Source organism: Marmota marmota, unplaced genomic scaffold, assembly GCF_001458135.2.
Source record: "Marmota marmota marmota unplaced genomic scaffold, marMar, whole genome shotgun sequence".
Taxonomy (NCBI): domain Eukaryota; kingdom Metazoa; phylum Chordata; class Mammalia; order Rodentia; family Sciuridae; genus Marmota; species Marmota marmota.
The window spans coordinates 8,533,887-8,559,980 of NW_026000168.1; the positions used below are offsets into that span (position 1 = coordinate 8,533,887).

Here is a 26,094-nt window from a genome sequence, read left to right on the forward strand (position 1 = left end):
CTTGTGCGCATCTCTTCAGGGTACATCTGTCATCCTGCCACGCAACTCTTTCCCGTCCAAAAGAAAGAAATGGTTTATGTTGAGCTTTTTCTTCGCTCCTTAAATGTTTAAAGCTCGGTGTAGCTTGTTTTCATAACCATGCTTGGCTTGCTTTCTTATCATTTTCCCGAGCTGAAATGGATTTTAAGTGGCTAATGGTTATCATAAATTAAAAAAAAAAAAGGAAAGCCAAATTGGGCATTTTATATCTTTTCAGTATCTGAACTTCCTGTGGTTTGAGAATGATGATGCTTCCTGGTGTAGACTGGTTGGATGAGCATGTGATCGCTCCCAAGCAGAGGGGCCCGTGGGTGTGTGACCGTGCCCATGTTCAGTCAGCCATCTCCTTTGACCTGAGAAGTGGTCCCTTGGTCGTTACGGGGAGCCGGTGCTTGGTCCCGACTCTGAAGGAGAGCGTTTGTTCTCTTAACAAGTCCTGAACCGGAAAGAGATGTGTCAGAATCATTCATGAGTGACTCTCACTCTTCGTCTTGGCATTTGTACTGCATGCCGGAGGCAAGAAGAGAACCACTCTCCCAAAGGAACAGCCTCCCCACCCCCGAAACTGTTATGGAATTTCTCTGGCTGTCGTGGGCAATCAGATCTGAGAAACCCACCCACAAGACGGTAGACCTTTAGGTTAAATACGGAACCGGACCAAGATGCCAGCCAGTTAATTAACATTTCCATCATCTCTCTCTCTCTGATTTGCTTTCGCAAGATCCATTTCTAAAAGGTTAAAATGGTTGTCTCTTCTATGCGTCCATTTGGGGAGCTGAAAGGAGGCTTCTGGTGGCGAGCGAGGAGAGGTAAGCAGAACATTTAGAGCCATGGTGACTTTTCACGTGGCCTTCTAGCGAGTCTATAATCAGTGTGCAAAAGTGCAAGGCATTTTGTTAAGTGAAGATTAGCAACATCTGCTTTGAAGGTCTCCCAAAGTGGAAAACATGCCGCCTGTCATCAACTCTTTCTATCTTTCCTTCTCTTTGGAAGTATAACCGCCTATAAATCTAAGCAAAACTCGGATTCTGCCTAGAAAATTAAGGTGCATGGGATTGAATCAGAAATTCCCTTCCTGCATATATATTTTGTGAGCCTTGCCTGCAGTCCTTCTGATATGACCTGTCTCCTTTTATTGGTTTCCTCCATAGTATAAGTAAGACATCCGATTGTCATGCCATTTGCACTTACATGAGTGTGTGTGTGTATGTGTGTGCGTGCACATGTGAGAGAGAGAGAGAGAGAGAGAGAGAGAGAGAGAGAGAGAGAGACTGGAGTTTGAACTCACCAGGCACTTGACCACAGAGCTGCATCTAAAATCCTTTTTATTTTTTTTAATTTTTATTTATTTAGTTTTGGGGTGGTACCAGGGATTGAACTCTGGGTCACTAGACCACTAAGCCACATCCCCAGCCCTCTTGTGTATTTTATTTAGAGACAGGGTCCCACTGAGTTGCTTAGTGCCTCACCATTGCTGAGGCTGGCTTTGAACTCACCATCCTCCTGCCTCAGCCTCCTGAGCTGCTGGGAATACAGGCATATATCCCTGCGCCTGACCTTTTATTTTTTATTTTGAGACAGGGTATCACTAAGTTGCTCAGGCTGACCTCAAACTTGTGATCCTCCTGCCTCAGCCTCCAAGTGTTTGGAATCACAGGCATATGCCACCTTGCGCTAACATTTCTTGATGTGTCAGGAAAAGGACATTAAATTATAGTAAAGACCAGTATAATCTGATGCAGTCCATAATAGGCATAATCAAAAGATACAAAAGATAGCCATCTCCCTTTCTGTACCCTTTCACGGCCCTGAGACAACACACATCACAGCCGTGTAGGGGTTTTTAAATAAATGCATGTTCCTGGACCCTCCTCTGACCCGCAGAATCAGAACCTCCAGGGATGGGACCCGGGATTTTCTATTGTTACCAAGTTGCCCAGAGGATGCCCGCATCCAGTAAAGGGTACACACCCAGGAGCTCACCATCTGGGAGCGGACATTGACAGCCCATTAATAATGTGTACAAATGCAGAAAGAACAAGAAAGAAAATGAGTAATGAGGCTGTAGGTGATCACTGAACAGGGAGGTAAGAGAGGAACAGAATTCTACCAAATTAGAAGAAGGTAAGGCCATCTCCCAGGTAGAAGAGCTTTACCCCATGGCCCCAAGGCATGAAAGCTTCCAGAATATTCCGGGAAAACACCGTGGAAAAGATGCATGAGCACACACTCAGGCTTGAGGCCACTGGGAGCCCTTGATTGTATTCCAGGAACTGTGGACAAGGCTAGTGCTTCTTATTTTTTAAAAAATGGAAATAAACCAGACACCGTGGCACATGCCTGTAATACCAGCAGCTTGAGAGTCTGAGGCAGGAGGATCGCAAGTTCAAAGCCAGCCTCGGCAATTGAGCGGGGCACTAAGCAACTCCGTGAGACCCTGTCTCTAAATGAAATACAAAAAAAAAAATAGGGCTGGGGATGTGGCTCAGTGGTCAAGACTTTTTTAATTTAAAAAAATTGATATTTCTAAGTTTAATCCCTGGTACCAAAAAAAAAAAAAAGGAAATAAAACAGATTCTATGATCTATAGCTAAGTGGTCTTGACACCAAGTTCAGGGGAGAGTCTGCATCTTCTAAGAGAATTTGGAATGTAACGTGGTGATCACCAGCATAAGAATTTTTAAATCATGTTTTAATCATGGGACAATTCATGTTATTTGTAAAAATATTAGGGGAAAAAAGATAACACCATTCGGAGAGATCTGTGTAAGTATTTTATGTGTTCTTCTGGAATTATATCTAGGCAGAATTAGAAATATATCTATAATCTATATCTATCTGTCTTCAGTTCTATAAATAACTATCCCTACTGCAAAAAAATGATGCTTCATACATAGTTCTATAACATCGTTTTTTAATTAATATCTTTCTGCATAGAATTTTGAACAAGAAATAAGGACCAACCTTATTTTCTTATGTGTCTTCCTCCTAGTCCAAAACGCACAGAAAGACTTTTTTTAATTAAAAAAAAATTGATATTTCTGTGGGTCATAAGGAGGAGGCTGGAGAGATGGACATAAATAATTCCCTCAGCCCCAACCGTGGCCACCCATCTCTTCAGCTACTGCCCACTGATGTCACCTAGAGTTTCATAGCTCTTTAAATGTTAGAAAACCAATGACCACCCCTCGCCTTCCACCTTCTCTGAGAATATTCTTTGGCTAAATCAGCCTCCACTTTTATAGCTGTGCCTCCTACCGCCATCCTGGTTGCTACTCCTTATGGTGATTTCAAATTTTAATGTCTACCTGAAAATAGAAGACCCGTCCATCACTAGTGGAGGTTTGGATCACATGTCTCACCCCATGTGTTAGTTAGAGGATGGTCTTGGTCCTTTTGTGCTACTATAACAAAATACCAGAGGCCAGGTAGCTGATAAACATAGAAATTCATTTCTCCTGACTCTGCAGGCTGAGTCCTGATCATGGTGTTGGCAGACTTGGTTTCTGGTGAGTGGCCTTAACCCCAAGTCCAATTTGACACCTCACTGCTTTGTTCTCTGGAGGGTTTGAATGCTGTATCGTCAAACAGCCCGAGAGACAGTGGGGTGCAAAGGGATGAACTTCCTCCACAAACCCTTTTATAAGGGCACTTAACCCCATTCATGACTCAGGCATACCCCAAAGGCCACATTTCTTAATATCGTTGCCTGAGTAATTTTGTAAGTGGCACAAATGCTCCGATCATAGTAGGGAATGATGTCCATCGGGGAAGGACATCCGTAGCCATCCCTCCCCTCTCCTTCCTCCACCTCTTCCCGTTGGAATGTCTTACCAGCCGCACCTGACATTCTTGGTGACACACTGAGTGAGTTTTCCCATCACATGAATCACCAGGGAACAAATGACAGAATCAGCCTCCAGAATCTCCTCGAAAAGATCATCATAGGTGCCAAATGGGACAAGATTCATTTTAATAGAGTCACCTGCAGAGATTTGCATTGGACTCCAAAAATAAGAAGGAATGAGTCCAACTGGGGGGTCAGGCTGTGTGTTCAAGGTCTTAGTTGGATTATTCACGAATTGACACTATTCTCTGCTTTCAAGAAGGCAAATTAAATCTTGCACATAATAGAGGGTCCAAAATCATGGAGGAAAACGTCGTCCCAAGATCTGCTATAGCCCTGGTGACTGTTACCACCGGTGATGGATGGGTCTTCTATGCTCAGGTAGGCATTGAAATTGGAAATCACCATAAGGAGGAGCAAAACCAGGATGGCGGTCGGAGGCACAGCTATAAAAGTGGGGGCTGATTTAGTCAAAGAAGATTCTCAGAGAAGGTGGAAGGGGAGGAGTGGTCATCGTTTTCTAACATTTAAAGAGCTATGAAATTCTAGGTGACATCAGTGGGCAGTAGCCGAAGAGATGGGTGGCCACAGTTGGAGCTGAGGGAATTATTTATGTGCAATAAAAGGACAAAGTTCCCAACAATGAAGCCAATGGAAAAAATGAAACTACTGATTTTTCTGTTATTGATGACATTCATTTCCAGACTGGACACCTGCTCTGGGAAAGATCTGCAGAAAGAATCCATGAATCAAAAGGGGGAGTGGGGGCTCTAAGTAGCCTAGAAAGGGGGTGTCCTATTCATCTCAGCATCCTCAGGAGCTACCCTGAATGCACGTTGACCCAAATGGCCCTCTCACCTCAAAAATGTGATCATTCTGTGGCTTACGGTTTAGAACACTTATTTTTGCTGTGGTGTTTGTCTAAGCGAAAGCATAGCCCTCGGTCGAATTCTATCACATTGACTTTGTGTGCTTATTGCAGAGATTTTTCCATTTCTTAAAAATCTCCGGCATGAATTCATCCATAAACAGTGGGTTGAAAAGGAGGTGACTCTGCTGATTTTGAACAATAAATAGGGCCCAATTAAAAAGGTCTCTTTTCTATTTAATCATGTTAGGATTTGAAGGGGTTTGATAGATAATACTTTTGAGCCAGTTGAGAGGTCAGTCCAGGTAGACAGGCAGATGTCAATCACACAGCACCTCCCACTGTGACCCAACTGATAGCAGAAAATGTGGCGAAGACTCGTGACATCAGTGGGTTTCCTAGGACTGAACCTCAAATTAGGCAGACTGATCCCACTGGACAACCTCGGGTCTTTCTTACCATAAAACATAAAAGGCAGGGTCAACCCAACGGGGCTGCTTCTGCCACCCCTCCAAGACAAAGAATGGCACTGAGACAACAACTCTTCATGGTTTTTCCCCCCGCCCATCCACGGTGGGATGAGGAGTAAGTAAGAGAAGGAATAGAGAAAAAAAAAGTATTTGGAAAAAATAAGATGTGTTGAAATGACAGCTTTCGACTGGAGATGACAAACCGGTTGAACCTCATTGCCAAGTTGTTGGAAAGCCATGCACTTGTACGAGGTGCCTTTCAAAGCGTTTAAAGGTTGTGAATTGGAATACCTTCAGACAGCAGCACGTATTCTCTAGATCCACCCCAGACTTCATTATTTCTTAGTGTCGTGTGTCTCTAAATGATTTGAAGGCGTAAGACGTCGATGTGCAGTAGTCAGCGGGTCTCACTGCTTTGTGCAAAAGACTGGTCTTTGGTCATTTCCAAATTTTCAGTAGATGCAAAATATCCATGATGGAGAGGGCATTGTTCAGATCTTCCTATTTATAATTCTGTATGTGACCCTACCCTGAATCAGCATTGCACTCCTGAATCTAGACCAAGAGGTGATCAGTGAGCAAAAAACCCTCAGTTATCTAACTGGACATGGTCTTCTCAGGAGCAGTGGGTGGTTAATTGGGACCAGAAAACACAAGTCATTATCTTTGAGAAATCTGAAGCAAATTGAGGCAGGTTGTCACCTCTCACCAGGAAACAAATTAGTCCTGTCTTTAAAAGACTCTGCTTTCCTTCGGCTGCTGACTAGGGATTCACATCAACTGTCACAAAAACAGGGAGCGCAGGGGTTCATGATATTCAAATAGTGGTCAGGAAATACCCATGAACCCATTTTCTCAACTTCATGGATATTTCAAATTGATTTTTCTAGCGTGTGTGAATGGCAAAATTGGTCCTAAGATTCAGCTACACAAAAGAAGTGTGCCATCTTCCCGGCAAAAACATTAGGGTACCAGTCAATCACAACCCCAAGACTCCAGTTGTACCACCTATAAAATGAAGAGCCTTTGGTAAAGAATTACGATTTCTTCTAACATTAGATTTCTGTGATTGGATAGGGAGAGACGTAGTTGGAAGAAAGCGTGAAAGCCCTCTAATGTCTTTGTCACTCAACAACACAAAGTCGGTATCCAGAGGTACCGTAACTCGGGCTTCCCAAAGAAGAGAAGATGAAACTGTCGGTGTGCAGGAGATTTGCATTAAAGGAACATTCATTGGATACAAATCTAGGTTATGATCACTGAAGGAAAGAGAGAGAAATCAGTGAAATCGATTTAAAATAAATTAAATTTAAATAATGGGGGCAGGTTGACCAATCAGTCCATCTGTGTACCAGGTTGCCATACTGAGTGGAATTTCACTGTTTGATGACATGTTGACTTTATGCACGATGGCCACCAAACACAATTAGTCATTCTTTTTCTCTACTGTTCATAACCCACCAATTGAGATCTCCCACATCTAGCCAAATGACATATTCTACAAATGAGTCCACAATACTCACATTTAGTCTCACAAATAGAACCTTGCAGACCCACCGAGCAGCATCCCTACCCTGATGAGGTCTCTAGTCTCATGACCTAATTACTCCCCCAAAAGTCTCACCTCCAGATACCATCACAGCGGGATTAAAATTTCATACTATGAATTTGGGAGTGGAACCCCAAAGTGCAATCTATTGGGTACTCCATTTCTTTCATAACACTTTCATAATCTAAACTTATTTTGGTTTCCTTGTCACATTCTCTAGAACAAAGACCCCAGGAAGATCAGAACTAGTGACCGGTACCTGCAGTCTTTAGCAAAGGCCTTGCACATATCCTAAGTGCTTTGGAACTATTTCTTGAATGAATAATGAAAAGACCCTATAACCAAGTCTCTTTCTGCCGTACGCTGGAATTGTCCCCTCCTCACAGTTAAATCATAGAGCATCTCAAGTGAAAGATCCCTTTGAGATACTTTAATAGATACCGTTATGTCTCCTAACCCTTCTTTTTTGCGGGTGAAACTAAAAATGGGAAATTTCATATACAAAGATCCAATCGTTATGCCCCTTCTGTTTCACTACACTGTCTGCCAGAGGAGCTCGGCAAGTTCTTGTGCTTCAAGAGCAAGTAACTAGGAAGCCGACTAGGGAAATAGGTCCTCAGCAGCTCACAGTGCAGGGTTGGGGACTTCCGTGTCTGCAAGGCTTGGTTTCATAGACCACCTCCAGCCCTCCGTTAGCAGTTCTGATGCCTGGGTCAAATCAATCTTTAGAAGTATCCATTTACTCCTCTATACAATGTGGAGTTTTTCCTGTAGCAAGAATTAGACTTCTCCATGTGAAGCACTGAAAGTCACTGTCCTTACGTTGGTCTGAGCTTTACTGCCCACCCACATGGCCTATGCAACCATTTACCCAGGAGCCGTATCTCAAAGTGCCTGACCTGGGTGCCTTCCTGTAGTTCCCTAAAAACATTCCCAAATCCTGCGTGGTTTCCACAGCAGCCCTGCAGGTCTGAGAGATTTGTCACTCTCTTCTCAGGAAAAGCAAATCATTGCTTTGTATCTACTGCTTATATTTATGTTGTGGACTATTGTGCATGCATTATGAAACCCACAAATCAATGCTCTCGGCAGGCAAAACTGTTCCAACCTGCGGCATGCCGTGCTCTGTTCAAGGTCTTTGACAAAATGGTATCCACCTGCCCCTGCGTTCTGCTTTCCGAGGGACAGTGCTGTGGGTACCTGGGGTCTGTGATTGATCTCTGAGTGACTTGTACTTCATCAAGGAGCCGATATGATTTCTCATGTATCTGATTAACCTTCTCTGTAAGATTGCCATCATGTCTGTAATGCCGGCGGATTATTCTGTGCTTGGAAAGACGAATATCAGCTCATTTTAATCAATAGCCTACAGAAGGTGTCACCTGGCTCTGCCTGTGGTTATCTATAACGTCTGACCCAAAGGGGACTGCCATTTGTCAAATGACCTCGTTTCATTTAAAGCAGCTGGGAAATGAAGTTGGTTTTATTTTTCAAACAGTGTGCAGAAAAGGCAGTAGGTTCATGAAATACATGTTTGTATTGTGGATCATTCCCTATTATAAAGAGAGGATACCAAGCGGGTAAAATACCTGGTTACCAATTTTCATTCCACAAGACTGACTAGGGAGCAAGAGAGAAGTAGAATATGTAATAGATTCTATGACTGTTCTATTCTATTCTATTCTATTCTATTTGGTTCTATTCTATTCTACTTGGTTCTATTCTATTCTATTCTATTCTATTCATAGAATTAGGGAGCAACAGCAAAGTATCACAATACTACCAAGTAATTTTTCTGCAAACCCAGAGTACACAGTATGATTGACAGGTTAGGGCAACAGTAATAACCCAGGACTGTCCTAAGCAAGAGAGGACACATGGCCATCCTAAATTGTACCTTCTTTGGTAATTTAAGAAACTTCCCCATAATGTTGAGTAATTTAGACATTTGGGGATGATTTTCTGTGATGCACTTTTCTTCCGAGGGTCTCTGAGAGGAATCCTTTGGAATATAAATTAGTCATTGCTTATCATTCAGCCACATGGAGAATGCATGAGTCCATATTTGAGATAAGGGCTCCTAATAGAGGAGGGCAGGTGTTCGATGTTGGGAAGGATAATCTCACATCGAGTTCAGACAGTTTTCAGTGAACCCTGAGCTCCGTCTTTATTTTCAGTTAGGGAAAATGCTAACAACTCTCATCCAGACCCCTGTTTGAGGACACAAAGAGTCAAGGAGAAAGATGTCGTCCTCCTAAATGAATGTTAGAAGACAGAACAAGAAACGAGTCAGGCTGCAGTTCACCTGGTATGGATCCTCCAAAGCACACAAACAAATCAGAGTCGTATTTTTAAAATTGAATTTTATCATTTTTTTCCAATTAGCTATACATGACAGAGTTGGATTTTTTTTTTGGGGGGGGGGCATGGATACCAGGGATTGAACTCAAGGGCTCTCGACAATGAGCCTCATCCCCAGTTCTATTTTGTATTTGATTTAGAGACAGCGTCTCACTGAGTTGCTTAGGGCCTCACTAAATTGCTGAGGCTGGCTTTGAACTCACAATCCTCCTGCGAGCCGCTGGGATTACAGGCATGAGCCACCTTGCCTGGCCGACCTTTTTTAACGAAAAAGGAGATGTTTTGCCCTCCAAAGCAGCCCATCTCTTAGAGGGAGCTAAGAGTACCATCATTGTTGAGAGTCTCTACAAACCCAGCTTAAAAATTCCTCCTCTGCTGCTCAGTAAGCCTCAATTTCCTCATCTTTGAAGAACAGATCAACAGTGTCAACCTGACAGCATTTTGTGTTCTCCATTTTTCAGATGGGGAAAAAATAAATACTGAAATGTTTCTAAAAGGCTCAGTATGAGGACCAACCCTCCTGCCCTGCCCCGCATCCCCCCCCCCACTCCTAGAGGTAGCCCCTCCCACCAACTTGGTCCTGTACAGCCGATTCCTACGACATTGATCTTCATCTTTCAATAACAGTTGCGTGTTGCTATGGAGGAATCTTGTTTCTTCATTCTCGGGGATTATCTTGTGGACTTATTATAGCAAATGAGTTTTTAGCTCTCTCTCCTACACCCTCCTCATATAAATAAATCATCATTCTGGGTGGATCATTAACCTGTGATATTCCTCCTTCCTGCCTGCCTTCTTCTTCCCTCCCTACCATCATTTTCTTTTCCTCCTCTCTTTCTCTGTCTATTTTTTTTCTTGCTGTCCCTAGCTAGTATCTTTGTTCATTTCTTGCTGTTCTGTAGTATTCATATCACTCAGTCAAACCTCAAGCTTTGGGCCAGTTTTCAAAACTTAATTAGACACATATTTAAAATATCCTTCACTAGATACATATATATTCTCTATATACTTATTATACTATATATATATATTATATATATAGTGAATTAGTGAATATATATACAATGTGAATATATATATATATAGGAGAGAGAGAGAAGGAGAGAGGGAGAGAGATAAATATTCTTCTAGAATGTTCCTTCCCCACTATCTCTTTCTTCCTTTGAATCCCAAAATCCCATCATCTCCTCCATCTTGTGTCTTCCTCGTTCCTGATGTATTTCTTCATTGATGGAAAGATACTCTGCAGTGATTCCCTGAAAGACAATTTGCTTCCATGTTTCTTTCCTTTGACGAATCCCTTGGAGAAATTCCCCCCTCCATTCATCAGTATTTGCAGGGTTTTCCTTCGGGTCTGATCACTGCCTGGAGACAGAGTATCCAGTCCTCTTTGCTTGGGAGCCATATTGAGAAGGAGACGGGATCTTCTGTTCTCTGTAGGGACCTTTGCTAAACCCCTGTAACCGTCGATTCAACCTGGCGTCCGTCCGTCCTCTGGCCCAGACACATTCCTCCGTCCTCTGTGGTTAAAAAGTAAAATCCAGACCTACTTCTGGGGTGGGAAGGGTTGGTCCCCTGGCTGGATGGATAAGGGAGAGGATTTGCAGGTCTTAACTGATGCTAAAACATTCATACCATCTGAGCTCCCCGGCTGCAGTACCCTTGGTACCTGATACCACCAATTTCTCAATCTTGGGGGATGCTCTACAGAGAGTAAGGCTGCTCTGCTGTCTTAAAGTACCCTCCAGCTCAAGATTCGGGGTTTCTCGCCTGCAGCTTGCTTCCCGGCGTCCCTGGTTGCAATAGTAACAGCTCTTAACCATGTTCTTGGTCCATGTAGGCATATGTCCTAAAAGGAAAAATTCTGTACTCCTGTTCAAAGCTTGAGAAGGTTCCCAGAACCCTTATTATCCAGGTTATTAGCAAGAGGAAATGAGATCGCGTGGAAAGACGCCAACACGGTGCTTGTCGCATAAGCATCATAATTATTTTTGTGGCTTTATTATTATCCTGTCCTAGTCAAAGCATCCAAGTGCATGAATTATATTTAGTCATCTCTATAGAGCCAAAGAGCATGGAGAGGGAGGGTCCTGTGAAGTCACCTGCTCTCTTCGGGGCTCACCATGTTACCACTATCATTTTTCTTGAGCTTGTAAAAGAAACAGGAGTTGGGGGTGGGGGAGGGGTCACCCCGTCACTCACACAATGAGGACTCTAATCTAGGTTTCACATCACCTGCGTATGCCCCAATCCTGGAAGGCTGATCTCAATTGCTGGAACATTCTACTGACTCCTCTAGAAGACTGAGTGAGTGGCCCTTCTGAAGTTCGCTGCCCACCTCCCCAGGGGGACAGTCAAACAGCAAGCCCCAGCCGACCCGGGAAGTGAGCAGCCTCACAGTGCACCTGGGAATTTGTGCCATTTCTCCCCAAAATAACTCTCTGTCCTTGAGCCACTTGTAGCCTCTGGAGGGATTATAAAATAGAAGAGGGAAAAACAAGAGTTTTTAAAGACTCTGTGTTTTAAAGCCAAGCATACAACTCCATGAAGTGCCGCAGTCCGGCTGCAGCAAAATAACCAGGGGGTGACGAGCAACTTGTGTAGATTGATACAGCAGGAGTGGGAGCCGTTTATTGTAGGACAGGAGGGGTATATATACATTCCACACAGCTTATCTTCATTAACATAAACTAGATACAGCAGTCAGCCAATAAGGAATCTCCACACTTAATGACTCGCTGGTGCCACCTCACAAACCACTCCCTCTGCAAAATGCCAGGCGCCATCCCGACTTGTTTACAGACCCTAACAATGAAGCTTTGCTCAGACGTTTCATATCCCAGTCTCTACAGGTGTGGGGAAGTTGTCTGTCTCTGAAAATGTCCACACTGGAGACAGGTGGAACATGGCCCAGAGGGGTTGGGTGGTCATCATGATGTGATCCTCATCCTATCAAATGATCATATCCTATGATCATCATCATCATCATCAAATACCCCACAGTCATAGGACTATTTTTGACAACAAAGAAAAACAAGCTTATATTAGAAAATTGGCAGAATGTTAGGTTTACCTAAGTGACGGCTCTCATCACACATGAAATGGAACATGAGTCTATCTACCAATCTCCATCAGATAAAACATCAGAGGCAGGACTTCGGACGTAACTCACTTATTACCTAGCCTGTGTGAGGCCCGGGGATCTCTCTCTAGCACCACAGAAACAAAATAAATAAATGTCCGGGGCACAGACGTGGGTTGAATGAAACTAAAACAAATACCTTTATGATTATTTCTTACGTTTTTTTTTTTAATTTCCTACTAACAAATACATTTTTCCCATTATTAGCTGCTGCTAGCATTTATAAAAACATTTTTAGTTGTTCTCTTTAGCGATACATGACAGGAGAATGTATTTTGACATATCCTACATACATGGAGTGTCACTTCCCATTCTGTGGGTGTACAGGGTGTGGAGTTTCACTGGTCGTGGGTTCATGTACAAACACGGGAAAGTTAAGTCCATACATTCTGTGGTCTTTCCCATTCCCATCCCTCCCCCTTCCTACCCCTTTGTTTAATCCAGTGAACTTCTGTTCTTCCCTCCCCCACCCCTTCTTGTATGTTAGAATCAAACAGAACATTTGGCCTTGGGTTTGGGGGGACTGGCTTATTTCACTTAGCACGATAGCTTCTGGTTGCATCCGTTTTACCCGCAGCCATGGGACTTTTCCAACTGAAGAAATAAATCAGCTAAGTCGAGTAACTTAGCCATAATCAGTCCACTATGAAGGGGAAAAGCTGAACCTGGTATCCAGATTCCTCTGACGCCAGAGCCGAGTTCCTTAACCATTGCAAGATGTGAGAGCAGGCTTGTATCTGGAATCTGCACCAGAGTCTAGACAGCAGCCTGCAGTTGACACCTGAATGGTTCAGGTGACGATCTTCACACCTGAAACCGGTTCTTTTACTTAGGATCTCTGTCTTCAACGAAAAACCAACTGTGATGATCTAGGGCGCTGTCAGCCAACGTAAGGATTTGGGCATTGACAGTGAGCTAAAGATGGCGAAATCTGTTTGGGCTACATTTTTAGTAATATTGAGTACTTTCCATGTGGCAAGCTGTGTTCTCAAAATGTTACACAGCTTGACTCATCAGTCCTCAGCATATGAGGGAAACATTTTCATTAAATCTGGAGAAACTGAGGTACTGAGGATACAAGTCACTTTCCTAGGCTCAACCTAGTAAGGGGTCAAAATAAAAGTTAAACACAGGAATTGTGGAACCACCGTCCACTATTTCCATTTTGAATCCCTAAATGATACCATCTCGGACTCTAGGTTTCTAATACACAATACTTTGAAATGACATTTTTTTAGAATTTGGAAGTGTTTTAGTGTTCGCCTCCTTCTGGACACCATATATAACCCGACCTGACCACGTTCCTGACATCTGAGGACGCGTCTGGGGTCCAGGTTTCTTCTTGCCATTGTTCTCTTGGATCCTCTGTCACCTTGTCACTCCGGGCTCAGATGCGCATTTCTTCCTCCCCCTTCTGATACCTTGACTCTCCTGAAAGGTATCCCGGGTTCCAACACACCATGTCACACTCTATCAGCATAAAAAGAGAATTAGGTGGAGCTCATTTGTACCCAAACATTGGCAGCCACCCAAGGCCTCTCGCAGTGAATTACAGCAAGCGGTGAGCTGCAGTCATGTTGGAATGGAACTAAGTCACTTATTGGGGGAGGGGGGACTGTCCCTTCAGCCAGGCCTGGGGTTCAAATATCTGTTTTCTCTTTCTAATTAGGCATGCGGCTTTGGGGAATATATTTAACCTCTCTCAGGGAGCCTCAGGGACATTTTTTTTTTTTTGGAACTGGGGATTGAACCCAGGGACACTTCACCATTGAGCCACATCCCCAATCCTTTTTATATTTTATTTTGAGACAGGGTCTCACTAAGTTGCTGAGGGCCTCGATAAGTTGCTGAGGCTGGCCTCGAACTTGCAATCCTCCTGCCTCAGCTGTCTGAGTCACTGGGGTGACAGGCATGTGCCACCACACCCGTTGTCTTTTAAATGGTGGTAACAGTGAGATTTGATTCATGGAGTTGTAAGGTTTTAGTGCTTATTCCTTCTGCGCATATTCACCGAACATCCATTATGTGTCAGTAGCAATGCTCTGTATCAGTGAGCTATGGTGAACATGTTCTCTGTCCTCACAATGCTCATATTTTACTGAGTTCATAAATGCAGTTATGTGAAATTGACTCCGGTGCGTGGTAAACACATAATGCACATGAGCCACGGTGATATAATGATTCTGGTGTTCAGTGATGGTGACCGTAGCTGTCATGGGACCGTGACTATCTGACCAAGAACAGGAATCTATGAAACTGGGCTTCCATAGGAAATACACTTGTTCTCTTTTCTTCCCCTCTCATATAAATGATCATAGCAGACAACCACAAAATAAAAAGGGAAATGTTTCCTAGACACATTCCCTGAACACTTGAAATTTGTACTACAGCCTTAACTTGTGGTGAGGATAAGAAAGGTAAAGGTTTTAATGGTTTCTTTTGAACATGCAATAAGTCTTCCTTTGAAAGACCAAGGATGGACAGATTTCCAAAATCCATAAGTGAAACCACTCTCCAGCACCATGGTGAGTGGTCTCCGTCATCGTTAGCAAACATCAGTGTCTTCTTTTGTAACCTGCAGTTCTGCAGCTGATGCATGCATTTTCTGAATTCCTGTTTTAACCTCTTTTTTTTCCAAACCTCAGATTGAGTGGTTCTCTTAAGCCTCACGATGACTCCTTCTGGGTAATTTTCCAATGACATCTCTAGCTTTTGGAATGTGCATTTATGCAGTCCTCCTGACTTCGGATGCCAGAATATTGTTGGCGCATGAAGTGTCTTTGGATTTAGCGGGCAGCTTGAAGCATCTGGCAATCGAACATAAACTCCTGTACTTGAGCATTCATGCTTGAACCAGAAATTACTTTGTCATCTTGGCTGGCTTTTATTAAGCAGCCCACAGCTGCCTTGGAACGATGACTTACTAGAGTCAGCTCTTTCCCTCCGAATGTCACCCCCTTCTCACTCTCCAACATAAGTGTGTCCTTTACCTTTCTTCCCGAGCACATCCTGGGCATCGATGGTAAGAGGAATAATAGTACCTCATGCCACGGAGCACTTTTAGGGTTTATGAAGCATGTCAAAACCCATTAACCCATTTTGAATTTCATAGTCATCCTGGGAGGCCGAATACCATCACCTTCAAATTACAGATGAGGAAAGTACAGCTCAGAGACGTCAATTGACTTCTTGGTGGCTCCTGATACAGCGTTGCTGTGTGGCTCTTATGGTGTAGGTAGGAGGTGGCCCCCAATAGCTCACCTGTGAGACAATGCAAGAATGTTCCCAGGTGAAACGTGGTTAGATCACGAGAGCTTTATCCTAATTGGTGAATTAATCCACTTGAATGGATTAATTGGGTGGTAACTGTAGCCAGGTAGGGTGTGGCTGAGGAAGTCGGTCCCTGGGGATGTGACTTTGCCCCTAGCTTGCTCTCTCCTCATTGCTATATCTGCCAATCCCTTCCGCCATGATGTTCCTCCTCACAGTGGGCCCAAAGCTGTGGAGGGGGCCAACCGTGGACTGAAACCTCTCCAACTGTGAGCCAAAAGAAACTTCGCCTCCTCTATTCTATTCTTATCAGGTATATTGGCCACAATGATACAAAAACTGACTAATGCATTGGCCAAAGTGGGAAAATAGCTTGTTAGACACCAATCCGTGGGTTTTATATGTCAGAGACTGATGGTTTTAGCAAAACGTGTCGCATTAGAACATCCCTATGAGGTCTGATTCTCTAGAATTAGCTGCAGCTTCCATTTCTGAGACAAGCTCTAAGCCTGGACATATTTCCAGCGAGATGTGTGGCCAGCCTGTTTCTGATGCTCCTACATTGTTTGGGAGCTTCCCACATGACAGGGTACGCTGTTGGTGGCCATGTCACTGAAGGGCGCATTGTATCCTGTGTGACTGTCCCCCCTCTGGGATGGTGGAAAGTAGCAGGTCACCTGGCATGGTGGCCAAATACCCTCCTTGTGGAAAGCAAATGGGTAATGGGTGAGAAAAGAGTTTTGTAAATCATGGAATGATCTACAAATGCAGAGTTCCACATCCTTTGCACATCTTCTTGAAGGACTGAATGGATGGATGGGTGGATGGATGGATGCATTTTTCTTACCTATCTCTCTGTGAGCATTGTGAGCATCAAATAGATTCTACAGCAATTTGTAAAGCCCTATTCATTCTATTCCCCTGCAGCTCAGGGACTTGACATGAGTCATAGAAATAATGTGTACATATTTGTTATAGCCTCAGTTGGGGGTCTTGTCTAACTATCTTCCCTTCCAATGGGGAGCTATTAGATTCTAATGGATAATCTAGCAAGTTTATAAGCATTTATTGAGGAACAGACATTTAAATGCAGGCACACGGCTCTTGCTTGTTTTAATTCAAGTAACTAACATGTTTCTGGAGTGAGGAATTTGTTTTTTTTTTTTTTTTCAATTGACCTAGCCAGCTAGCTATGTCCCTTTCTAGAATATGCTACCAATGTTTGACACTGACCATTACTCAGTATTTTAAGACAGCAGTACTACTGTAACACTCATTACCACACCAAAGCCCAGTAGTCATTGTGGAGGATAGTGACTGTAGATTTCAAAAAATCAGGAGACATCGGGTCAGATCAGAATGCCGTCTTAAGTTCCAGACGGGCCTTTGGGGAGCACAGCAGCACCGTATATAGCTTGTCTGTGAATGACTGTATTTACAAAGGTGCTGTATGCCAAGCCAAGGTTTTCCATTTTAGCATCCTAAAAACCAAAGTTCCGGATGTTGATCCATAAGAGATCACCTTTTCACTTAAAAAAATAAATATATAGGTTTGTGGCTACCTGCTTTCCCCGGAATGAGTGTCCTTGATCCAGAGTGTGTGGTCTTTGGTGTTGACGATGCTACTCTCTGCCTATCTGTCCTGCTGTGTACCTCCATCTTTTTTTTCTGTCCCCGATGTTCCCCATCCTGGCCCACCTCCTGTCTCCTTTACACAGATGAAACCTGTTTTAAATGACTTGATGTATCTTTGGATTTTTTTTTCCTATGTCCCCTGTACCTAATTTTAAAAACACAAAACATGGTAAACACGTCTCCCAAATAAACTAAATTAAGTTGCTTTGTACTCCTCTGACCCTCGATTGATTTTTCTTTTTTTTCTTTTTTCTTTTTTTTAATTCTCTTTTTTCTGGGTCAGTGAATCTCAATGGCAAGAAAAGCTTGTCTGTCCGTGGTGGGGAAGATTGGCCCCCGTGCGCAGTGACCCCCTCAGACCTACCCCCAGAGAACGAGTCCTTCCCGACCAGAGTGGGTTTCAAGGATTCGCATCTTTCTCCTCCAAATGAAGAGCAAGCGGTGGTGAAATCTCAATTCGGGACTCCACCGATTGTTATTCTCTTTCCTTTAAATTTCCTTGGAAGTGTTATAGAGACTTGACTTGCCCATTCAACACACCAGGAAGAAGAGTCTCTTTTAGTTAGCGAAACACAGCATGCACACAAAGCGGGCGTTTTAGCAATTGCAAGGGCCCCAGGAGCTATTCCTAGTTGCTGCATCTTGAAGACTTTCAGGGAAAGTTCACTTAGAATTGCAGACAAATCCCCCAGCAAGCTAGTCAGTAGCAAACCAGACTGCTGGCAGAACCAGGGCGGGGTGAGGGGGTAAATTTTATTTGCAGAAAGCTTTACAAATCAAATCAAATCAAGCAAGGGTAGCTACCCATGTCCACCAAGCTATTAATATGCTCCTTTTAAAGCTTCCCAAGTTCCCCTTCTCAAACTCATAAGCAAACAAAGAAGAACAATTAGAGTAGGACAATTATTGCCTCTTCCCCAAATGCAGAGTTCTTAAGCGGAGGCATCTGGAAACAGGTGGAAAACCGCTAACAGGAACAGGTTTAGCAGGAAAACAGGGGTGATGGCTTCTTCTCCTGAGCATTCAGCACCATCTAGTGTCCAGAATATGAATTGTCCCCACAGGACAGACCGTGCACCAATGGGCACCGGTGGTTCCTGTGCATATAATGACCAAGGAAGGCAGCATGTGTGGAAATCCTCGTCCTTGCCTCGAGGTATACGTATCAATTCTTCTACTCACACTGCATCAGTAGACACAGCAAATGTCCTTCAGACCCAGTAATCTAGTTATTTCAGCAAGAAAGTCTTTATTAGGCCATTTTTGTGCAACGTTTCCAATGGGATCCACTTTATTTCACTGACATTTAATGGGATGTATTTGAGACCCTTTTACCCGGTCACTCGTTAGGGACAGTTAACTCATGTGCAGTAGCTGGAACACACAGCCCTGCCATTTCTCCTTCCCAAACAGAAAGAATTCAGCCTGTGCCTGTAACCAGAACCTGGATCTAGCCTCCCTAGAGAAAGAAAGGGGGATTATTTGGTGAACATGTTTCTCCCCAGGTAAAATAGGTAGCCGAGGGTCCCATTTCCCATTCTTTTGGATCTTTTCTCACAGAAAAAGGAATGTCATGGCGAGATTTTAATTATACTCTGACTTGAAGATGCAACTTATTTGTCATTGACTCTAATTTTTTTTCAATGATTCTTTTAGATTGTCATTTCTTTTACATCATAAACGAAGCATCCCCCCCAAAAAAAAAAAATTGAGAGAGGATAGACTTTGTTACTGGCTGGCTACTTTGCTTTTAGAGTATCCTTATTCATCATAAAACCTTAGGCACCACAGAAAAGTCTTGGCCTTTAGAAAGACATGCCTGCTGAGAAGCCCTGCTACAAAAACATGGCTCAAACCCCAAACCAAGACTTTGCTTTCCCCCTGGTGGCAGAACAACAGAATGACCCCAAATGATTTTTAGACAGATGATAACTTGCTGATTAAAAAACATACAAATTCCTTATTAACGACTGAACCAAGTTAGACGCTTGGCGGGGGGTGGGGGGGTGGGGGGGGCATCAGGAGAATCCAGATGTCCTTAGAACAATCTTCCTATTTAAATAGGTGTTTAATGCTACGCATTTTGACCAGGCAAATCTAATAACACGGATAATCATTGGACGGCTTGTTTGCCAAGTACCCACAATTGTCCACCCTTGATCGGTACATTTAGGTAAACCAAGTCAGCTGTGTCTTCACCAGGGCTGTATCATCTTGGGGAACCTCTGTTGTCTATGCTGTCCATCCACCACCAAAACATCCTTCGGTGGCATGTGACGGTGTATACATGCCTGGTCTTGGCTGGACCATGGTACACTGAATTTTTGTTTCATCAGGATGAACTTCCAAACTAGAATTTAAAAGACCACGTGCAAGACAGCAAGCACACTCCCACAGTTTGCACCTGCAGAAGTCACGTAGGTTGGCTCCTCTGTGAAAAGTCACTCAAGGGCACATCGGAAGCATAGTGTGTTGTGTGTTTGTTTATCTAGCTCTTTTAAAAGGTAGAACCTAACGTCTAAGCGGGCTACAATAATCAGAAAATTAATCATTTTTTTTCTGATACAATAGTGCATTTGTCTCCAAAAGATAAATATAATTTTATGCAATGCCTCGCTCCTGACAATAGGGATTTTACTAATGTATTAACTCAGATTCACCCCCCCCCCAACTCCAGCCCTGGTGTGCAGTGCAGGAATTCATTGCTTGAATTTTAGTCAGGTGATACATTTGCTTTATTTATCCTTCTTCTTAGAAGCAGCATAAAACTTTAATTTTTAAGTGGCATCTGCTCTAGAATTAGAGCTAGCTATCTTTTTAATTTCATTGTTCCGTGGTGTGTTTTAAATATTTTACACTTTGAACGATAAGGAAATCTAAGCAAGCTTCCGTTCCTTAACTTCCTCTCCCCCTTCCCGTCCCTGCAAGTGCAGGGTTATGACGCAGGGTGGCGAGGTGGGTCGAGGGCTCTGGGGAAGGGTGACCCCAGGACATGGGGTGGTGGCAGGTAGCTGCCGAGGGAGGGGGCACAGGAGATTTGTTTTATACTGAACAAAATGGTAAAATGATAAAATCGGGACAAGTTGAGTAAATCAATGCTGTCAGAAAAAGATAGAAATAGAGGTGGATATGGTCTCTGTCTCCATGCATCCATATATATGTGTATGTACATATATGACCTACATACATAGACCTGTGGACATGTATAACACATATATGCATATATACATATGGATACATATATTTATGTATGTACATATACATATATCTATGTGTGTGAATATATGTCATATAAATTTATATATACATACATTTATATATATTCATATATATGTATATTCATATATATGCACACATATATACATATATATTAATGAATATATATATGTGTGTATATATATATATATATATATATATATATATATATATATGTATATGTATATGTATTAACACACACACACACACACACAACTCTGTTGGCTGAGAAGGCCTGGAATCAATGACCTTATCAACAATGAGTATATTCTGTGTTTACACCTTGGTTTCTCAAAACCGTCTCCCACTACAAAGAACCAGGGTGCCCTGGAGAAAAGACTGACTCAATAGCTGTAGTAGGGAAAAGCATGAGATGAGCCTAGAACATCTTACTGAACCAGAAAGCAAGGACATACACTCTGACGATAAAAAATGTCAAGAGGGCACAGGGGCACACCTAAAAGGACTCCCGGGGGCCAAAATGCAGACCATTTGAGCATTAAAATAGATCACCATAGGAAAGTATGATAATGTGTCAGATCAAATGAGTGCATGCCAATAAATGTCAGCCAATAAATATATAAGGCCAAGAGGAAAGCACTCGCTTGGAGTCGGATGTCAGCTGGTCCACACAGGTGGACTGGTGGCCATGTGAGGGTCACCATTTGGCCAATAATAAAATATTAAATTTGGTGGCACCTTTTTGGTCACGTTGAAATCTCTTCAAAGTAAATGATTTTTTTTGTTTTTTCAAAAGCAGGTAAAAATATAAAAGGAGGCTCAGAGGTAAAAGTTAATGACCAACAGCCACAGGGTGGGAGCTAGTGACATGGTGACTGGTGAGGGAACCCTCGGGTGGCTCCTTGATCACATTCTGGGTCCCACGTAAGTCTGGAGAAGTCCTTCACCATAGCTTCTGTGGGTGACGAGTCCTGCTCCCCGACATGTTCAAGTCTGAACATTAGAGAAGCACCTCGAGGCACGCAGATAAAGCAGGGTTTATTTAAAAAGGGGAACATAGACTTCTCCTAGGAGGGAGAGGGGGCCACAGCTGGTGTCCCCAGAAGCGAGGTGTTCTGCCTTTTTCTATGTCCTGGGCTTCCTCTGTTCTCCTGCCCTCTTGCCCTGATCTCCCTCCTTCCTGCGTCTGTGACTAGGCCCAGGGATGCTCAGGTGGGGTGGCCAAGAGGTGGGAAGCAGGTGGCCAGGGGAAGGGCCGGATGGAGCAGCCCAGGACACATTAGTCCTGTAGGGAGGGACAATATAATTTACCCTGGGACAGGGGACCTTAACAGGTTATCTTGATAGGGTGGAGGAAGGGCTCTGAAGCCATTTCAGTCTCTCAGGGGACAGTCTCCAACTTCCCAGATTCACTCAGATCGGCCTCCTGGATCCAACCTGATGGATTCACCTCTCTATGCTGACTGCCTGTCTGATTCTGGCTGCATCTTTCTCATGCTAAACACGTTCAGTGATTTCAGCTGTTGGAGGATTCTTAGGTCCTCCACGGGCCTGGGTGCACGAAGCTGTCCGTGAATCCACAGGGTGTTTCCCAAAGGGCTGTGTTCTGATTCAGGCAAAATACAACTGGACTGTTATCTCGTGAAATTGGAATGCCACATGCTAGGAATGCAGGCTAAGAGGGTGCTGGTCTTCTTTGGTAGCTTCTTGGGCACGGTGCACATGGAAATGTGGGCAGCTCTTATCCATGTGAGCTACCTGTCCTCCACACGGTGTGTATGCAGCAGATTTGTTTAAGTGTAGCTTTTTTGCCTTAATCCCTGTGAACTTTCATTCTGGATAAAAAGGTTGGCCCAGCTTAGACTCACTATGAATCTCAATTCTCATCTCTAATATTCATGTGTTCATGATCTTTCATTCAAACATGTGTTTTATGCAGAATTGGTCAATATAATGTATGCAGCACTGAGTTTTGTTTAAGTGGGTTCAACCCTACAATGCTGAACTTCATCTACAGAGATGTTTCCTGAAGGGTTTTTGCCATCAGTCATCAACAATCGTTGTTGCAGCATTTAAATGTTGTTAAAAATAGTTCTCTGTCCCTCTGCCCTGTGGCTTTAGAGATAAACTGACTCTCAGCTCCTTGATGAGCTTCAGGCCTTTGAAGAAATCCATTTTTCAAATGTTTCCTTATAAAAAAAAATGTATGTAAAAAAACCCCTACTAAGAACACTGTCAAAACCATTACACTTAAGAAATTTGCTTACCGGAGAAAATGCATTAAGATGACTAAAACACATTATTTCTTAAAAGGCACCAAGGACGGCTGGGCATATAGATCAGTGGTAAAGCACTTGCCTAGCATGTGTGAGGCCCTGGGTTCCATCCTTAGCACTGGGGAAAAAAAAAAAACAAAACTAAACTAAAAGACACCAAGGGGTTATCTTAGCACTATAAAAGTTATCAATGGAAATGGGATGGTTGATATCAAATAGGCAAAACCTCATTGAAATTGAATTCTTGTCCCATTAACCCCAAAGACTTGTTTTACAGAGAATAGCTCTAATTCAGGAAATCTTTTCGCCATCAGCCAAAGTCAGAAAATTCTATGGCTTGGATGCCTGCTGTACGTTTGGAATTGGTGCAAGGAATTGTTGGTGTCATCGTTAACAGAGTGTTTAATAAGTAACCTGTCTTCATGGCTGCTACAACCTCTACAACAAAGCAGTTTACCAACTGTCATCTATATGTTATAGAAAACACTGTAGAAAGTAAGAATGTTTGTGAGCACTAGGGCAGGTGAGCACTTGGCACATAAATTTCTAAGCAAGAGTCCCAATGATGTCATTCTCTCCTGTAGGAACCGACCACAAGAATGAACATTGATCGAGGGGTGTCATTGATCTTACTTATTTTTGCTAATTACATCCAAATCCAGCCACGAATTTGCATCTCGAGTTCTAATTGCCTCTGAGAGTTCTCTGCACAGAACAGTAGCTAGAGTGACTCTCTTCAGAACAGAAGTCAGAAACACAGGTTCCTGCTGATCTTGATGAATTAAAACCAAAGGAAGGGAGACAGTTTGTTTTCGCAAGAAGCCATCTGTTTGTTTGTGTACAGCGCTTGTATTGAAATTGAAGGAAATTAATCCGGTAAAAAAAAAAGTATCAGAACTCACAACGCAGTAAACAAGAGCACTCAGGAAACATACACTCTGAGAAAACCAAGAAGCTAATGAGATTTCTAAACCAAGAGGTAGTTTAATCTTCTCTAGTCCCGAAGAGACCTCTCTGGTGTGTGTACAGCGTATGACTTATTTTGCATTGATTCTTGCTACTTTGGAGCTCACAACGCAAATCGGCGACAAGTGCTCGATTAATGAATTAGTGGCTGTCAGCTTAGCAACTGTACCAACATGATCCTTTATTTTAGGGACTTCTCTGGTCCTTGGTTAATAGGCAGCTGAATTTGCCAATTTAATTTAAAAAATAATAATAACACCTGTCCCAGACCCCTACATGTGCATAAAGTGCTGAACAGTTTCTTCAGGAGATCGCTGCCAATCAAAAGTGGGAGACAGGTGGTCAGGAGTGTGGCTCAGTGGTATATGTGTGCTGATTGTACACTCCAAGTTCCATGTGTAAGCTTAGAGCTACAGCTAGCACTTTAGACCTGAAATCACCCCTGCGCGCTACCTGTCGAAGGCAGGAAGTTCATTTCTCTTGTAGTCTCTGAAACCAGTTGTAACCCACGGCAGGGATTCTTTGAATTTCCTTCTCCATTAAAATATCTTCAGTTGACGACACACACTGAAGAGTGCAGATTGCTGGATTATGCCCTTAGACTTTCTCTCTGGATGATTTGTGAATGAATATCATGCTTTCGGCTAAATGAAGCAAAGTGTGGTGGTGGTGCACACCTGCAATCCCAGCAACTCAGGAGACTGAGGCAGGAGGATCGCAAGTGTGAGGCCAGCCTCAGCAATTTCATGAGACCCTGTCTCAAAATAAAAAATAAAGAGGGTGAGCGGAGGTGGTGCTGGGGTTGTGGCTCAGGGAGAGAGTACTCGCCTCAATCCTCAGCACCACATAGAAATAAAATAAAGATACTGTGTCCACCTATAACTAAAAAATAAATATTTTCAAAAAAAAGTATTTAAAAAAAACGGGCAGTAGACATGGCTCAGTGGTTTAGCATCCCTAGTACCAAAAAATAAAAATAGAAAAATAAATGAAGAGAGGCAGAATAGCAGACAGTTCTTAACACTCCTTGGCATGAGTTTCATCTGTTAAAAATAGGGTTGGTAGGGCTGGGGTTGTAGCTAGTGGTAGAGCCTTGAATGTGTGAGGCACTGGGTTTGATCCTCAGCACAGCATAAAAGTAAATAAATAAAGATATTGTGTCCATCTGCAACTAAAAAAATATTTTTAAAAATAGGGTTGATGATAGAACCTGTTTGTTAGGAATAAATGAAATAATTATAAATGAAATCAGTAACTTAACATCAGCAAGGGACTTAGCAATCATGACTGCTATTATTCCTTTTTATATGTATGATATCCAGTGAGACATACTTGTTGCATAAATGAACAAATGAATGGTTATTCAAACGAAAAAATAAATTGCCAAATCAGCTATCCAAAGTAGAATTGGGGAACCTCTCCATCCAAAAAAAAAAAAAATCATAAAGATATCTGGTTTTAGCCTAAGACTGTCTGCCTTCATTTTATAGGTGAGGAAAATTTAAATTCAAAAACACCAAACGACATGTCGAGTCAAAATCGGGCTATTCCGCTGGGCACAGGGGCACACATCTGTCATCCAGCAACTCAGGAGGCTGAGACAGGAGGACGGCAAGTTCAAAGCCAGCCTCAGCAACTGAGTGAGGCCCTCAGCAACTTAATAAGATCCTGTTTCAAAATAAAATATAAAAAGGGCTGGGGGATGTGGCTCAGTGGCTAAGCATCCCTGACACCAAAAAATAAAATTAAAAAAAAATTCACCAAAGGCGGGGGCTCTTCCTAGAATCTTGCTTACAATAAGATTTGCTCTTACCTCCTTCCCCAGTCGAAAAATAAAATAAATAAAATAAAAATCCTGGGCTGTACCTACCTATTCCTGAGGGTGAGTGAATCAATAGATTTTTATTATGTGGCTTACAAAAGCTTTAGGCTTTGAAATAAGGGGATTTCTGTCCCATTACCTCGTCGCCGGCAGGACCCGCTATTCACTTCTCATTTCAGAAATGTCACTCATCCCGTAGTGACTAGAAGTGCCACTTATCACAATTTTGCCCTATTTTGGGGGAAACAAGCCAAAGCATATTCTACCACTCGATGAGAAACTGCTTAGGACCGAGACTTCTCTTTATAACAACCAGAGGTGTTTTCTCTCCATGATTGAATAAAAGGGAAGAACTCTGTGACCAATAGTGTCTTGGTAGCGGGAATGTGAGCGTGGTTTGATGAGAACTAGGGCCCCCCAATAAATGCTGGAGATGATCGACAGAGGGGAATGGATTTGGTTAGTACAGAATACAGACGTGCATCAGAACGCCTCATGGCAGCCTATAAACAGGCACAGACATCGCGTGTCAATTAAAAAAGAAAACGCGATACCAAAATTAAAGTCCCCCATGAAAGATCAGTTCGAATTGTCCAGAGGAGATTTTCATCTAAACAAGTTCACTTCATGAAT

The 26,094-nt window shown here is 42.9% G+C and overlaps 1 protein-coding gene across 5 annotated transcripts in view; it reads left to right on the forward strand.

Moving 5' to 3' along the window:
- The window catches only part of LOC107150034 (contactin-4), an 874,282-nt gene that overhangs the window by 819,526 nt on the left and 28,662 nt on the right, over nt 1–26,094 (forward strand). The gene's annotated exons all lie outside the window — the stretch shown is intronic.